This window comes from Heterodontus francisci, chromosome 18 (assembly GCF_036365525.1).
Source record: "Heterodontus francisci isolate sHetFra1 chromosome 18, sHetFra1.hap1, whole genome shotgun sequence".
NCBI classification, from domain to species: domain Eukaryota; kingdom Metazoa; phylum Chordata; class Chondrichthyes; order Heterodontiformes; family Heterodontidae; genus Heterodontus; species Heterodontus francisci.
In genome coordinates this window covers 94,899,910-94,914,938 of record NC_090388.1, presented here as the reverse complement: position 1 = coordinate 94,914,938, position 15,029 = coordinate 94,899,910, and positions in this window count along the sequence as shown.

The following is a 15,029-nucleotide window of genomic DNA, read 5'->3' as shown; positions in this document are numbered from 1 at the left end:
TCTGACACACTCTGAAGCTCTCAATCACTCTCGATCACTCTCTGACACTCTCTATCACTCTCTGACACTCTCTGACACTCTCTATCACTCTCTATCACTCTCTATCACTCTCTATCACTCTCTGACACTCTCTGACACTCTCTATCACTCAATTACACTCTCTATCACTCTCCATCACTCAATTACACTCTCTGACATACTCTGACACTCTCAGACACTCTCAATCACACTCCGTATCACTCTCTGACACTCTCTGACACTCTCTATCACTCTCTGACACTTTCTGACACTCTCTATTACTCAATGACACTCTGTGACACTCTCTATCCCTCTCTGTCACTCTATGACACTCTCTGACGCTATCTATCAGTCTCTATAACTCTGTGACACTCTCTGACACACTCTGACACTCTCTATCACTCTCTATCACTCTCTATCACTCTCTATCACTCTCTATCACTCTCTGACACTCTCTGACACTCTCCATTACTCTCTGACACTCTCTGAAAATCTCTATCCCTGTCTATCACTCTCTGACACTCTATGAAACTCTCTGACACACTTAGACACTCACAGACACTCTCTGACACTCTCAGACACGCTCTATCACTCTTTATCGCTCTCTGACACTCTCTGACACTCTCTATCACTCTCTGACACTCTGTATCACTCTCTATCACTCTCTGACACTCCCTGACAGTCTCTACCACTCTCTATCACTCTCTGACACTCTCTGACACTCCCTATCACTCTCTATCACTCTCTGACACACTCTGAAGCTCACAATCACTCTCGATCACTCTCTATCACTCTCTGACACTCTCTATCACTCTCTGACACTCTCTATCACTCTCTATCACTCTCTATCACTCTCTGACACTCTCTGACACACTCTGACACTCTCTATCACTCTCTATCACTCTCTATCGCTCTCTGACACTCTCTGACACTCTCCATTACTCTCTGACACTCACTGACACTCTCTGACACTCTCTGACACTCTCATAGGCTCTCTATCACTCTCCATCACTCTCTGTCACTCTCAATCACTCTCTGACACTCTCTGACACTCTCTGACACTCTCTATCACTCTCTGACACTCTCTGACACTCTCAGAGGGTCTCTATCACTCTCTATCACTCACTGACACTCTCAGACACTCTCTATCAGTCTCTGACACTCACTGACACTCTCAGACACTCTCAGACACTCTCAGACACTCTCTATCACTCTCTGACACTCTCTATCGCTCTCTGACACTCTCTGACACACTCAATCACTCTCTATCACTCTCTAAAACACTCTGACACTCTCTATCAATCTCTGAAACTCTCTATCACTCTCTTACACACTCTATCACTCTCTGACACTCTCTGACACTCTCTGACACACTCTGAAACTGTCTATCACTCCCTATCACTCTCTATCACTCTCTGACACTCACTGACACTCTCAGACACTCGATGTCACTCTCAGACACTCTCTGTCACTCTCTGACACTCTCTGACACTCTCTATCACTCTCTGACACTCTCGGTCACTCACTGACACTCTCTTTCGCTCTCTGACACTCTCTGACACTCTCAGAGACTCTCTATCAATCTCTATCACTCTCTGACACTCTCTGACACTCACAGAATCTCTCTCTCACTCTCTGAAGCTCTCTGACACTCTCAGAGACTCTCTATCACTCTCTGTCACTCTCTGACACTCCCTATCACTCTCTGACACTCTCTGACACTCTCTATCACTCTCTGACACTCTCTGACACTCTCTATCACTCAATGACCCTCTGTGACACTCTCTATCACTCTCCATCACTCTCTGACACTCTCTGACACACTCTGACACTCTCTATCACACTCCGTATCACTCTCTGACACTCTCTGACACTCTCTATCACTCTCTGACACTCTCTGTAACTCTCTATCACTCTCTGACACTCTCTATCACTCTCTATCACTCTCTGACACACTCTGACACTCTCTATCACTCTCTATCACTCTCTGACACTCTCTGACACTCTCTGACACTCTCTATCACTCTCTATCAATCTCTGACACTCTCTGACACTCTCTATTAATCAATGACACTCTGTGACACTCTCTATGACTCTCTGAAACTCTCTGACAAACTTTGGCGCTGTCTATCACTCTCTATCACTCTCTGACACTCTCTGACACTCTCCATCACTCTATTACACTCTCTGACACTCTCTATCACTCTCTATCAATCTCGGACACTCTCTATCACTCTCTTACACTCTCTGACACTCTCTATCACTCTCTGACACTCACTGACACTCTCAGACACTCTCCGCCACTCACTATCACTCTCTGACTCTCTCTCTCACTCTCTGAATCTCTCTGACACTCTCAGAGGCTCTCTATCACTCTCTATCACTCACTGACACTCTCAGACAATCTCTATCACTCTCTGACACTCACTGACACTCTCAGACACTCTCTTTCACTCTCTGTCACTCTCAGACAATCTCAGACACTCTCTATCACTCTCTGAAACTGTCTATCGCTCTCTGACACTCTCTGACACACTCAATAACACTCTGTCACTCTCTGACACACTCTGACTCTCTCCATCACTCTATGACACTCTCTGACACTCTCTATCACTCTCTGTCACTCTCTGACACACTCTGACACTCTGTGACACTCTCAGACCCTCTCTGTCACTCTCTATCACTCTCTATCACTCTCAGACACTCTTTGTCACTCTCTATCACTCTCAGACACTCTCTGTCACTCTCTACCACTCTCTGACACTCTCTATCACTCTCTAACACTCTCTGACACTCTCAGAGTCTCTCTATCACTCTCAATCACTCAGTGACACTCTCAGACACTTTCTATCACTCTCTGACACTCACTGACACTCTCAGACACTCTCTTTCACTCTCTGTCACACTCTGTCACTCTCAGCCACTCTCAGACACTCTCTGTCACTCTCTGTCACTCTCTGTCACTCCCTATCAATCTCTGACACTCTCCATCACTCTCTATCACTCTCTTACACTCTCTATCACACTCTGACACTCTCTGACACTCTCTATCACTCAATGACACACTCTGAAACTGTCTATCACTCCCTATCACTCTCTATCACTCTCTGACACTCACTGACACTCTCAGACACTCGATGTCACTCTCAGACACTCTCTGTCACTCTCTGACACTCTCTGACACTCTCTGACACTCTCTATCACTCTCTGACACTCTCGGTCACTCACTGACACTCTCTTTCGCTCTCTGACACTCTCTGACACTCACAGAATCTCTCTCTCACTCTCTGAAGCTCTCTGACACTCTCAGAGACTCTCTATCACTCTCTGACACTCTCTGACACTCTCTATCACTCTCTGACACTCTCTGACACTCTCTATCACACTCTCTATCACTCTCTTTGACTCTCTGACACTCTCTGACACTCTCTGACACTCTCTGTCACTCTCTATCAATCTCTGACACACTCTGACACTCTCAGACACTCTCTATCACACTCCGTATCACTCTCTGACACTCTCTATCACTCTCTGACACTCTCTATCACTCTCTGACACTCTCTGTAACTCTCTATCACTCTCTGACACTCTCTATCACTCTCTATCACTATCTGACACACTCTGACACACTCTATCACTCTCTATCACTCTCTGACACTCTCTGACACTCTCTATCACTCTCTATCAATCTCTGACACTCTCTGACACTCTCTATTAATCAATGACACTATGTGACACTCTCTATGACTCTCTGAAACTCTCTGACACTCTCAGACACTCTCTTTCACTCTCTGTCACACTCTGTCACTCTCAGCCACTCTCAGACACTCTCTGTCACTCTCTATCAATCTCTGACACTCTCCATCACTCTCTATCACTCTCTTACACTCTCTATCACACTCTGACACTCTCTGACACTCTCTATCACTCTCTGACACTCTCTGACACTCTCCATCACTCTATTACACTCTCTGACACTCTCTATCACTCTCTATCACTCTCGGACACTCTCTATCACTCTCTTACAGTCTCTGACACTCACTATCACTCTCTGACTCTCTCTCTCACTCTCTGAATCTCTCTGACACTCTCAGAGGCTCTCTATCACTCTCTATCACTCACTGACACTCTCAGACACTCTCTGTCACTCTCAGACACTCTCTTTCACACTCTAACGCTCTTTGACGCTCTCAGACACTCTCTGACGCACTCAGACACTCTGTGAAACTCTCTGACGCTCTCAGTCACTCTCTGACACTCTCTGACGCTCTCAGACACTCTCAGACTCTCTCTAGCACTCTCAGAAACTCTCTATCACTCTCTGACACTCTCTGACACTCTCAGAGTCTCTCTATCACTCTCAATCACTCTGTGAAACTCTCTGACGCTCTCAGTCACTCTCTGACACTCTCTGACGCTCTCAGACACTCTCTTTCACTCTCTGTCACACTCTGTCACTCTCAGCCACTCTCAGACACTCTCTGTCACTCAATGACACTCTCTGAAAATCTCTATCCCTGTCTATCAATCTCTGACACTCTCTGACACTCTCTGACACACTTAGACACTCACAGACACTCTCTGACACTCTCAGACACGCTCTCTCACTCTTTATCGCTCTCTGACACTCTCTGACACTCTCTATCACTCTCTGACACTCTGTATAACTCTCTATCACTCTCTGACACTCCCTGACAGTCTCTACCACTCTCTATCACTCTCTGACACTCTCTGACACTCCCTATCACTCTCTATCACTCTCTGACACACTCTGAAGCTCTCAATCACTCTCGATCACTCTCTGACACTCTCTATCACTCTCTGACACTCTCTGACACTCTCTATCACTCTCTATCACTCTCTATCACTCTCTATCACTCTCTATCACTCTCTGACACTCTCTGACACTCTCTATCACTCAATTACACTCTCTATCACTCACCATCACTCAATTACACTCTCTGACATACTCTGACACTCTCAGACACTCTCAATCACACTCCGTATCACTCTCTGACACTCTCTGACACTCCCTATCACTCTCTGACACTTTCTGACACTCTCTATTACTCAATGACACTCTGTGACACTCTCTATCCCTCTCTGTCACTCTATGACACTCTCTGACGCTATCTATCAGTCTCTATAACTCTGTGACACTCTCTGACACACTCTGACACTCTCTATCACTCTCTATCACTCTCTATCACTCTCTATCACTCTCTATCACTCTCTGACACTCTCTGACACTCTCCATTACTCTCTGACACTCTCTGAAAATCTCTATCCCTGTCTATCACTCTCTGACACTCTCTGACACTCTCTGACACTCTCTGACACACTTAGACACTCACAGACACTCTCTGACACTCTCAGACACGCTCTATCACTCTCTGACACTCTGTATCACTCTCTATCACTCTCTGACACTCCCTGACAGTCTCTACCACTCTCTATCACTCTCTGACACTTTGTGACAATCTCTGACACTCTCCATTACTCTCTGACACTCTCTGAAACTCTCTATCACTCTCTATCACTCTCTATCACTCTCTATCACTCTCTATCACTCTCTGACACTCTCTGACACACTCTGACACTCACTGACACTCTCATAGGCTCTCTATCACTCTCTATCACTCTCTGTCACTCTCTATCACTCTCTGACACTCTCAGACACTCTCTATCAGTCTCTGACACTCACTGATACTCTCAGACACTCTCTTTCACTCTTTATCGCTCTCTGACACTCTCTGACACTCTCTATCACTCTCAGACACTCTCAGACACTCTCTATCGCTCTCTGACACTCTCTATCACTCTCTGACACTCTCTATCGCTCTCTGACACTCTCTGACACACTCAATCACTCTCTGACACTATCTGAAACACTCTGACACTCTCTCTCACACTATGACACTCTCTGACACTCTCTATCACTCTCTGACACACTCTGACACTCTCAGACACTCTCTGTCACTCTCTGTCACTCTCTATCAATCTCTGACACTCTCTATCACTCTCTATCACTCTCTTACACTCTCTGACACTCTCTGACACTCTCAGACACTCTCTATCACACTCTGACACTCTCTATCACTCTATGACACTCTCTGATACTCTCTACCACTCTCTATCACTCTCCTATCACTCTCTGACACACTCTGACACTCTCTGACACTCTCAGACACTCTCTATCACACTCTGACACGGTCTGACACACTCCATCAAACTCTGACACTCTCTGACACTCTCTGACACTCTCAGACACTCTCAATCACACTCCGTATCACACTCTGACACTCTCTGACACTCTCTGACACTCTCTATCACTCTCTGACATTTTCTGACACTCTCTATTACTCAATGACACTCTGTGACACTCTCTATCCCTCTCTGACACTCTCTGACACACTCTGACACTCTCTATCACTCTCTATCACTCTCTATCACTCTCTGACACTTTGTGACAATCTCTGACACTCTCCATCACTCTCTGACACTCTCTGAAACTCTCTATCACACTCTATCACTCTCTGACACTCTCTGACACCCTCTGACACACTCTGATACTCACTGACACTCTCATAGGCTCTCTATCACTCTCTATCACTCTCTGTCACTCTCTATCACTCTCTGACACTGTCTGACACTCTCTATCACTCTCTGACACTCTCTGACACTCTGAGAGGGTCCCTATCACTCTCTATCACTCACTGACACTCTCAGACACTCTCAGACACTCTCTGACACTCACTGACACTCTGAGACACTCTCTGTCACTCTCTGACAGTCTTCATCACTTTCTGACACTCTCTGACACTCTCTGTCGCTCTCTGACACTCTCACACACTCTGGCACTATCTGACACTCTTTATCACTCTCTGACACTCTCTATCACACTCTCACGCTCTTTGACACTCTCAGACACTCTCTGACGCACTCAGACACTCTGTGACACTCTCTGACGCTCTCAGACACTCTCTGACACTCTCTCACACTCTCAGACACTCTCAGACTCTCTCTATCATTCTCAGACACTCTCTATCACTCTCTGACACTCTCTGACGCTCTCAGACACTCTCTGAAACGCTCTAACATTCTTCATCACTCTCTGACACTCTCAGACACTCTCTGTCACTCTCAGACACTCTCTTTCACACTCTAACGCTCTTTGACGCTCTCAGACACTCTCTGACGCACTCAGACACTCTGTGAAACTCTCTGACGCTCTCAGTCACTCTCTGACACTCTCTGACGCTCTCAGACACTCTCAGACTCTCTCTATCACTCTCAGAAACTCTCTATCACTCTCTGACACTCTCTATCACTCAATGACACTCTCTGAAAATCTCTATCCCTGTCTATCACTCTCTGACACTCTCTGACACTCTCTGACACACTTAGACACTCACAGACACTCTCTGACACTCTCAGACACGCTCTCTCACTCTTTATCGCTCTCTGACACTCTCTGACACTATCACTCTCTGACACTCTGTATAACTCTCTATCACTCTCTGACACTCCCTGACAGTCTCTACCACTCTCTATCACTCTCTGACACTCTCTGACACTCCCTATCACTCTCTATCACTCTCTGACACACTCTGAAGCTCTCAATCACTCTCGATCACTCTCTGACACTCTCTATCACTCTCTGACACTCTCTGACACTCTCTATCACTCTCTATCACTCTCTATCACTCTCTATCACTCTCTATCACTCTCTAAGAATTGGCTAACTGATAGAAGGCAGAGAGTGGTCTTAGATGGTAAATACTCAGCCTGGAGCCCAGTTACCAGTGGCGTGCCGCAGGGATCAGTTCTGGGTCCTCTCCTGTTTGTGATTTTTATTAACGACTTGGATGAGGAAGTCGAAGGGTGGGTCAGTAAATTTGCAGATGATACAAAGGTTGGTGGAGTTGTGGATACCGAGGAGGGCTATTGTCGTCTGCAAAGGGACTTGGATAGGTTGCAGTGCTGGGCTGAAAAGTGGCAGATGGAGTTTAACCCTGAAAAGTGTGAGGTCGTCCATTTTGGAAGGACAAACATGAATGCAAAATACTGGGTTAACGGTAGGGTTCTTGGGCATGTGGAGGAGCAGAGAGACCTTGGGGTCTATGTGCATAGATCATTGAAAGTTGCAACTCAAGTGGATCGGGCTGTGAAGAAGGCATATGGGGTGTTAGCGTTCATTAGCAGAGGGATTGAATTTAAGAGCCGTGAGGTGATGATGCAGCTGTACAGGACCTTGGTAAGGCCTCATTTGGAGTACTGTGTGCAGTTCTGGTCGCCTCATTTTAGGAAGGATGTGGAAGCCTTGGAGAGGGTGCAGAGGAGATTTACCAGGATGTTGCCTGGAATGGAGAATAAGTCTTACGAGGAAAGGCTGAACATTCTAGGCCTCTTCTCATTAGAAAGGAGAAGGATGAGGGGTGACATGATAGAGGTTTATAAGATGATCAGGGGAATAGATAGGGTAGACAGTCAGAAACTTTTTCCCCGGGTGGAGCAAAGCGTTACAAGGGGTCATAAATTTAAGGTGAAGGGTGGGAGATATAAGGGGGATGTCAGGGGAAGGTTCTTTACCCAGAGAGTGGTCGAGGCATGGAATGCCTTGCCCGGGGAAGTTGTTGAGTCAGAAACTTTAGGGACTTTCAAAAGGCTTTTGGATAGGTATATGGATAAAGGAGAATGATGGGGTATAGATTAAATTGTCCTTGACAGAGGACAAAGGATCGGCACAACATTGTGGGCCGAAGGGCCTGTTCTGTGCTGTATGTTCTATGTTCTATGTTCTATGTTCTATCACTCTCTGACACTCTCTGACACTCTCTATCACTCAATTACACTCTCTATCACTCACCATCACTCAATTACACTCTCTGACATACTCTGACACTCTCAGACACTCTCAATCACACTCCGTATCACTCTCTGACACTCTCTGACACTCTCTATCACTCTCTGACACTTTCTGACACTCTCTATTACTCAATGACACTCTGTGACACTCTCTATCCCTCTCTGTCACTCTATGACACTCTCTGACGCTATCTATCAGTCTCTATAACTCTGTGACACTCTCTGACACACTCTGACACTCTCTATCACTCTCTATCACTCTCTATCACTCTCTATCACTCTCTATCACTCTCTGACACTCTCTGACACTCTCCATTACTCTCTGACACTCTCTGAAAATCTCTATCCCTGTCTATCACTCTCTGATACTCTCTGACACTCTCTGACACACTTAGACACTCACAGACACTCTCTGACACTCTCTGACACGCTCTATCACTCTTTATCGCTCTCTGACACTCTCTGACACTCTCTATCACTCTCTGACACTCTGTATCACTCTCTATCACTCTCTGACACTCCCTGACAGTCTCTACCACTCTTTATCACTCTCTGACACTCTCTGACACTCCCTATCACTCTCTATCACTCTCTGACACACTCTGAAGCTCACAATCACTCTCGATCACTCTCTGACACTCTCTATCACTCTCTGACACTCTCTATCACTCTCTGACACTCTCTATCACTCTCTATCACTCTCTGACACTCTCTGACACTCTCTATCACTCAATTACACTCTCTATCACTCTCCATCACTCAATTACACTCTCTGACACTCTCTATCACTCTCTGACACTTTCTGACACTCTCTATTACTCAATGACACTCTGTGACACTCTCTATCCCTCTCTGTCACTCTATGACACTCTCTGACGCTATCTATCAGTCTCTATCACTCTGTGACACTCTCTGACACACTCTGACACTCTCTATCACTCTCTATCACTCTCTATCACTCTCTGACACTCTCTGACACTCTCCATTACTCTCTGACACTCTCTGAAACTCTCTATCACTCTCTATCACTCTCTGACACTCTCTGACACCCTCTGACACACCCTGACACTCTCTGACACTCTCATAGGCTCTCTATCACTCTCCATCACTCTCTGTCACTCTCAATCACTCTCTGACACTCTCTGACACTCTCTGACACTCTCTATCACTCTCTGACACTCTCTGACACTCTCAGAGGGTCTCTATCACTCTCTATCACTCACTGACACTCTCAGACACTCTCTATCAGTCTCTGACACTCACTGACACTCACTGATACTCACTGACACTCTCAGACACTCTCAGACACTCTCAGACACTCTCTATCACTCTCTGACACTCTCTATCGCTCTCTGACACTCTCTGACACACTCAATCACTCTCTATCACTCTCTGAAACACTCTGACACTCTCTATCACTCTCTAACACTCTCTGACACTCTCTATCACTCTCTGTCACTCTCTGTCACTCTCTGTCACTCTCTATCAATCTCTGAAACTCTCTATCACTCTCTATCACTCTCTATCACTCTCTATCACTCTCTTACACACTCTATCACTCTCTGACACTCTCTGACACACTCTGAAACTGTCTATCACTCCCTATCACTCTCTATCACTCTCTGACACTCACTGACACTCTCAGACACTCGATGTCACTCTCAGACACTCTCTGTCACTCTCTGACACTCTCTGACACTCTCTGACACTCTCTATCACTCTCTGACACTCTCGGTCACTCACTGACACTCTCTTTCGCTCTCTGACACTCTCAGAGACTCTCTATCAATCTCTATCACTCTCTGACACTCTCTGACACTCACAGAATCTCTCTCTCACTCTCTGAAGCTCTCTGACACTCTCAGAGACTCTCTATCACTCTCTGTCACTCTCTGACACTCCCTATCACTCTCTGACACTCTCTGACACTCTCTATCACTCTCTGACACTCTCTGACACTCTCTATCACTCAATGACCCTCTGTGACACTCTCTATCACTCTCCATCACTCTCTGACACTCTCTGACACACTCTGACACTCTCAGAGACTCTCTATCACACTCCGTATCACTCTCTGACACTCTCTGACACTCTCTATCACTCTCTGAACTCTCTGTAACTCTCTATCACTTCCTGACACTCTCTCTATCACTCTCTATCACTCTCTGACACACTCTGACACTCTCTATCACTCTCTTTCACTATCTGACACTCTCTGACACTCTCTATCACTCTCTATCAATCTCTGACACACTCTGACACTCACTGACACTCACTGACACTCTCAGACACTCTCAGACACTCTCAGACACTCTCTATCACTCTCTGACACTCTCTATCGCTCTCTGACACTCTCTGACACACTCAATCACTCTCTATCACCCTCTAAAACACTCTGATTCTCTCTATCACTCTATGACACTCTCTGACACTCTCTGACACTCTCTATCACTCTCTGACACTCTCTGACACTCTCAGAGGGTCTCTATCACTCTCTATCACTCACTGACACTCTCAGACACTCTCTATCAGTCTCTGACACTCACTGACACTCAGTGACACTCTCAGACACTCTCAGACACTCTCAGACACTCTCTATCACTCTCTGACACTCTCTATCGCTCTCTGACACTCTCTGACACACTCAATCACTCTCTATCACTCTCTAAAACACTCTGACACTCTCTATCACTCTATGACACTCTCTGACACTCTCTATCACTCTCTGTCACTCTCTGTCACTCTCTGTCACTCTCTATCAATCTCTGAAACTCTCTATCACTCTCTATCACTCTCTTACACACTCTATCACTCTCTGACACTCTCTGACACTCTCTTCACACTCTGAAACTATCTATCACTCCCTATCACTCTCTATCACTCTCTGACACTCACTGACACTCTCAGACACTCGATGTCACTCTCAGACACTCTCTGTCACTCTCTGACACTCTCTGACACTCTCTGACACTCTCTGACACTCTCTATCACTCTCTGACACTCTCAGTCACTCACTGACACTCTCTTTCGCTCTCTGACACTCTCTGACACTCTCAGAGACTCTCTATCAATCTCTATCACTCTCTGACACTCTCTGACACTCACAGAATCTCTCTCGCACTCTCTGAAGCTCTCTGACACTCTCAGAGACTCTCTATCACTCTCTGTCACTCTCTGACACTCCCTATCACTCTCTGACACTCTCTGACACTCTCTGACACTCTCTATCACTCTCTGACACTCTCTGACACTCTCTATCACTCAATGACCCTCTGTGACACTCTCTATCACTCTCCATCTCTCTCTGACACTCTCTGACACACTCTGACACTCTCAGAGACTCTCTATCACTCTCTGTCACTCTCTGACACTCCCTATCACTCTCTGTAACTCTCTATCACTTCCTGAGACTCTCTATCACTCTCTATCACTCTCTTACACTCTCTATCACTCTCTGACACTCTCTGACAATCTCTATCACACTCTGACACTCTCTATCACTCTATGACACTCTCTGATACTCTCTACCACTCTCTATCACTCTCTATCACTCTCTATCACTCTCTGACACACTCTGACACTCTCTGGCACTCTCAGACACTCTCTATCACACTCTGACACGGTCTGACACTCTCCATCAAACTCTGACACTCTCTGACACTCTCTGACACTCTCAGACACTCTCAATCACTCTCCGTATCACACTCTGACACTCTCTGACACTCTCTGACACTCTCTGACACTCTCTATCACTCTCTGACATTTTCTGACACTCTCTATTACTCAATGACACTCTGTGACACTCTCTATCCCTCTCTATCCCTCTCTATTACTCTCTGACACACTCTGACACTCTCTATCACTCTCTATCACTCTCTATCACTCTCTATCACTCTCTGACACTTTGTGACAATCTCTGACACTCTCCATCACTCTCTGACACTCTCTGAAACTCTCTATCACACTCTATCACTCTCTGACACTCTCTGACACCCTCTGACACACTCTGATACTCACTGACACTCTCATAGGCTCTCTATCACTCTCTATCACTCTCTGTCACTCTCTATCACTCTCTTACACTGTCTGACACTCTCTATCACTCTCTCACACTCTCTGACACTCTCAGAGGGTCTCTATCACTCTCTATCACTCACTGACACTCTCAGACACTCTCTGACACTCACTGACACTCTGAGACACTCTCTGTCACTCTCTGACACTCTTCATCACTTTCTGACACTCTCTGACACTCTCTATCACTCTCTATCACTCTCTGACACTCTCTGACACTCTCTGTCTCTCTCTGACACTCTCACACACTCTGGCACTATCTGACACTCTTTATCACTCTCTGACACTCTCTATCACACTCTCACGCTCTTTGACACTCTCAGACACTCTCTGACGCACTCAGACACTCTGTGACACTCTCTGACGCTCTCAGACACTCTCTGACACTCTCTCACGCTATCAGACACTCTCAGACTCTCTCTATCATTCTCAGACACTCTCTATCACTCTCTGTCACTCTCAGACACTCTCTTTCACACTCTAACGCTCTTTGACTCTCTCAGACACTCTCTGACGCACTCAGACACTCTGTGAAACTCTCTGACGCTCTCAGTCACTCTCTGACACTCTCTGACGCTCTCAGACACTCTCAGACTCTCTCTATCCCTCTCAGAAACTCTCTATCACTCTCTGACACTCTCTATCACTCTCTGACACTCTCTGACACTCTCTATCACTCTCTATCACTCTCTATCACTCTCTGACACTCTCTGACACTCTCTATCACTCAATTACACTCTCTATCACTCTCCATCACTCAATTACACTCTCTGACATACTCTGACACTCTCAGACACTCTCAATCACACTCCGTATCACTCTCTGACACTCTCTGACACTCTCTATCACTCTCTGACACTTTCTGACACTCTCTATTACTCAATGACACTCTGTGACACTCTCTATCCCTCTCTGTCACTCTATGACACTCTCTGACGCTATCTATCAGTCTCTATAACTCTGTGACACTCTCTGACACACTCTGACACTCTCTATCACTCTCTATCACTCTCTATCACTCTCTATCACTCTCTATCACTCTCTATCACTCTCTGACACTCTCTGACACTCTCCATTACTCTCTGACACTCTCTGAAAATCTCTATCCCTGTCTATCAATCTCTGACACTCTCTGACACTCTCTGACACACTTAGACACTCACAGACACTCTCTGACACTCTCAGACACGCTCTCTCACTCTTTATCGCTCTCTGACACTCTCTGACACTCTCTATCACTCTCTGACACTCTCTATCACTCTCTATCACTCTCTATCACTCTCTGACACTCTCTGACACTCTCTATCACTCAATTACACTCTCTATCACTCTCCATCACTCAATTACACTCTCTGACATACTCTGACACTCTCAGACACTCTCAATCACACTCCGTATCACTCTCTGACACTCTCTGACACTCTCTATCACTCTCTGACACTTTCTGACACTCTCTATTACTCAATGACACTCTGTGACACTCTCTATCCCTCTCTGTCACTCTATGACACTCTCTGACGCTATCTATCAGTCTCTATAACTCTGTGACACTCTCTGACACACTCTGACACTCTCTATCACTCTCTATCACTCTCTATCACTCTCTATCACTCTCTATCACTCTCTGACACTCTCTGACACTCTCCATTACTCTCTGACACTCTCTGAAAATCTCTATCCCTGTCTATCAATCTCTGACACTCTCTGACACTCTCTGACACACTTAGACACTCACAGACACTCTCTGACACTCTCAGACACGCTCTCTCACTCTTTATCGCTCTCTGACACTCTCTGACACTCTCTATCACTCTCTGACACTCTGTATCACTCTCTATCACTCTCTGACACTCCCTGACAGTCTCTACCACTCTCTATCACTCTCTGACACACCCTATCACTCTCTATCACTCTCTGACACACTCTGAAGCTCACAATCACTCTCGATCACTCTCTGACACTCTCTATCACTCTCTGACACTCTCTATCACTCTCTGACACTCTCTATCACTCTCTATCACTCTCTGACACTCTCTGACACTCTCTATCACTCAATTACACTCTCTATC